This window comes from Triticum urartu, chromosome 7A, assembly GCF_056163025.1.
Source record: "Triticum urartu cultivar PI428250 chromosome 7A, HENAU_Tu73, whole genome shotgun sequence".
NCBI lineage: Eukaryota > Viridiplantae > Streptophyta > Magnoliopsida > Poales > Poaceae > Triticum > Triticum urartu.
Genome location: NC_141879.1, coordinates 646,891,126 through 646,895,041, shown reverse-complemented (window position 1 = coordinate 646,895,041; position 3,916 = coordinate 646,891,126). Strand labels below are relative to the sequence as shown.

The window sequence follows — 3,916 nt, the reverse complement described above, 5'->3', positions numbered from 1 at the left end:
GCGGCGGCGAGAGTGGAGAGCTGGATTTGGGGGAAGTGACCGTGGGGAAGGACGAACCCTGTGGTTAAGTCAGAAGTAGCAGGAGCACGTTCCAGAAAGCGCGCTACTGCTACGTTAGCTACAGCGCGTTCTGGGATACACGCTACTACTACTCCTTTCTCTTTTTTTCCCCTTTTTCATTTGGTTTTCTTCACATTTTATTTTTTTCTTTTCACCTTATTCTATTTATTTCATTTTCAATTACCTTTCTATGTGCTTTCCATTTAATTTTATATCCTTTAGTAGTAGCGAGTTTAGATTAAAACGCGTTGCTACAAAGAAAGTAGCGGTAGCGCGGTTCGATATAGGTCGCTACTACTATGTGTAGCCTATCGGCTAAGCCGTGGGAATTTTATTAGTAACGTGTTTAGAACAAGATGCGCTACTGCTAAAACTTTATCTACAGCGCGGTTTGCACAGGCGCGCTACTGCTACTTAGCACCAGCGTCCTTCTTTGACCCGCGCTACTGCTAAAGTTCTGTGTATAAGGTTTTCCCTAGTAATGCAATCAAACTTGTTGATTTGCTCGGGAGTGGTTGAGAAGGCCCCGATCTACACTTCCACTAAGAGAAATTTGATTCCCCCCACTAATCCCTTGCGGATCTTGTTACTCTTGGGTGTTTGAGCACCCTAGACGGTTGAGGTCACCGCGGAGCCATAGTCCATTGTGGTGAAGTTTCATGGTGTCGTTGGGAGCCTCCAATTAAGTTGTGGAGATTGCCCCAACCTTGTTTGTAAAGGTTTGGTCGCCGCCTCCAAGGGCACCAATAGTGGAATCACGGCATCTCGCATTGTGTGAGGGCGTGAGGAGAATACGGTGGCCCTAGTGGCATCTTGGGGAGCATTGTGCCTCCACACCGCTCCAACAGAGACGTACTTCCCTTCAAAGGGAAGGAACTTCGGTAACACATCCTCGTCTCCACCGGCTCCACTTTTGGTTATTTCGTGCCTTTACTTGTGCGAGCTTATTTGTGATATATCTCTTGCTTGCTTGTGTACTTATCATTGTTGCATCATATAGGTTGCTCACTTAGTTGCATATCTAAACAACCTAATTTGATGCAAAGTTTAAATTGTTAAAGAAAAGCTAAAAATTGTTAGTTGCCTATTCACCCCCCCTCTAGTCAACTATATCGATCCTTTCACCAGTAGTGCTCGTTGAGCCAACTACTGCTGTTGCTGCTGCCGCTACACTCAAGCTAGCAGCAGTAAAGGCAAAGAAGGATGGTAGGTCGAACAACATGAAGTGGCAGCCGTTCATGTCCATGTTCGTGCTGAACAAGATGTGTGAGCTCATCTCTAGTGGAGTTAGGACTGACAAGGGCTTCAAGGATGTGCACTTGAACACCGTTGCGAAGCAGGTGTTCGAGTTCTGTGGGCAAGAGGTGTCTGCCACCCAGGTGTACAACCACCTGAGGAAGTGGAGAAGTCGATGGATCCAAGTGTTCAAGCTGAGAGATCTTAGCAGCGCCTCATGGGATGAGAACACTTGATCCATAGTTCTGGAGGCAGAGCACTACGCCGGCCATGTCGCGGTTAGCTCACATCCCTCTTCCTTTCCATACTGTCCACCACTGCCTACTCCTAATCGCAACTAACAACACTTGTGTTTCATTCTTAGGACCACCCAAGGGACGCTGAGTTCCTCAACACACCCATCCAGAACTACAACCAGATGTAGCACATCTTCTCCTTCGGGCTGGCAACTGGGAAGCATGCCATGGGCTCGGGGGAGCCTCTTGGTTCTCCCATGCCTGACTTCCCTGGGACCCCGGACGTCGAGATCCTTGATGGCCCTGACAAGCCTGCTGCGAAGCCCTTCGACAAGCCATTGGACCCCGTTGATAGGAAGAGGAAGAGAGGAGGCCTGATGGAGGAGGAGATCAATGTCTTCTGCAGCATGACTGAGGTGGTGAAGGAGGTGGCAACAGCCATCAGGGAGTGCAAGCCCTTCGGCGTCCACCCTAACCTGTATGGCGCTTTCATGACCCAGGGTGGCTTCAGCAACGAGGCTCTCATGGCAGCTCTCAGCCACCTGCTTGACAACAAGGCCCAGGGTGTTGGGTTCGTTGCCATGGCCGACGCTCATAGGGTGTTGTGGCTCAGGAGCTGGCTGGGCAAGCACTACTACTAGAGTAGTGCTGCCTGTGAGCGTGCATGATCCCCGACGACGATGGTGGTGGCGACGACGACGATGATGACGATGACGATGTACATTTTGTGTAGCTAGGGCTCAAAAACTATTTGATGGTCTATATATTTTGGTGAGGTGGTATATACTAACCCCTCACGGTGATGGTGAACTTGCGGTGGTAGGACGACACCCTCTTTTGGATGTGGTGGTAGGTTAACACCAAGGTAGTGCTAGGAAGAACTTGCTATGCCGTATGATCATGCATGCTTTACTTCTTTTCTGCTCCATTGTTATTTGTGTGCAACTTTGTTTGCTACTTGTGCTCCATTGATTTGCTGCTTCAACTCTTGCTCTTGTGCATTGCTAGGGCAAGTGGTATGCCGTGTTCATTGGTGAGGTTCCAGGGGTTTATAGTTCATGGGAAGAAGCCAATGCACAACTGGCATCATATAGCAATAGCAACAATAGAGGGTTCAAGACTAAGCAGGCAGCAGAACAAGCTTACTCCGCTTGGGTGCGAAAGCACGGAGGCAGCAGTGTCGACAGGGCCAAGGTTAGAGCTGTCAAAGTGGAAGCTGCTAAGGTGGATCGTTAGTTCGGCCTGAAGCTGAAGAACTTCATCATCTTCGCCAATTCGTCACCATTGTTGTGTTATGGCGTTGGGGTGCTAGGTGTGATCATTGTGGGTAAGCTCGCCAACTAGGGTACAAGGTAAGCACAACATGTACGCCGTATGCAACCAAACGCCGTGTTCATGTGCCGCTAGGGCCAATGCAGTCAACCAAACAAAGTGCACTTTTGTATTACTAGATGCAGGGACTAGGGATGCAGGCAACCAATCAAGTTGCATATGGCGTATTAGGGCCTGTTTTTCCTCAACCAGGCTGGGTTGAGAAGGGCATGCAATGCGACTACTGTTCCAAACTGGAACCAAACACGCCCATAATGATTTCCTTGGCCGCATGCATGAAATTCATAGATTTTTTCATATGAGTTTTTCCTACCATAGTAACACACGATTGAAGATTAAAGTACTCACATGTGATGCTGGAATGCTAGTGGGAGTCATACTTCTGTGCACCACTGCAACTTCCATGCCCAATTTTTTTCTAGCTAGCTTCGCCTCTTCCTTTCTTGTGGTGCTGCTTGAGAAAAAGTGGAACATGCCATGTGTATATGTGTTTATAAGAATTGGAGGCTCATGTCACGGAAAATTCTTTACTCTATGAAATATCATGTCTATTCTATGGCTTATTGTTAAATGTATAACACGTGGAGTATCTTATTTTTCTGATTAACCACTAAATAAATCATATATGTCATACATTTACCAATTTAATCTCAAAACAATACATATATGTGACCGAGAACTCTCTTGATTCGGGTTGCATCCAGAACTCACTGCATTGAAATACCCCTATACAAGTTGTGTCATAGTCTAAATAAAATCATCATACAGATATGTGCGTGTGTACCAATATCAATTCGAATTCAATAAAGAGAGAAAGTAAATAGTTAAATAAGACAAATTGAATGTTGATAGGGATGTTTGGCCATATTCAGAACCTAATTAAATAGCTACCATTCACCCACATATCTCTCTCATTAAACCATGGATCAAATTAGAATTTGAACTACCCAAATATTCCTATATTTATGTGGTGATTGTTCTAAAAGAAACCATAATTTTATTATCTCAACTATTGGGTGAGTGCAGGCTCCATGATGAACATCTTAAATAAG

The 3,916-nt window shown here is 46.1% G+C and overlaps 1 pseudogene; it reads left to right on the top strand.

Moving 5' to 3' along the window:
• Nucleotides 1-1,280: 1,280 nt before the first annotated feature.
• LOC125519236 (uncharacterized) lies at nucleotides 1,281-2,173 on the top strand (annotated as a pseudogene).
• The last annotated feature ends 1,743 nt before the right edge of the window (nucleotides 2,174-3,916 follow it).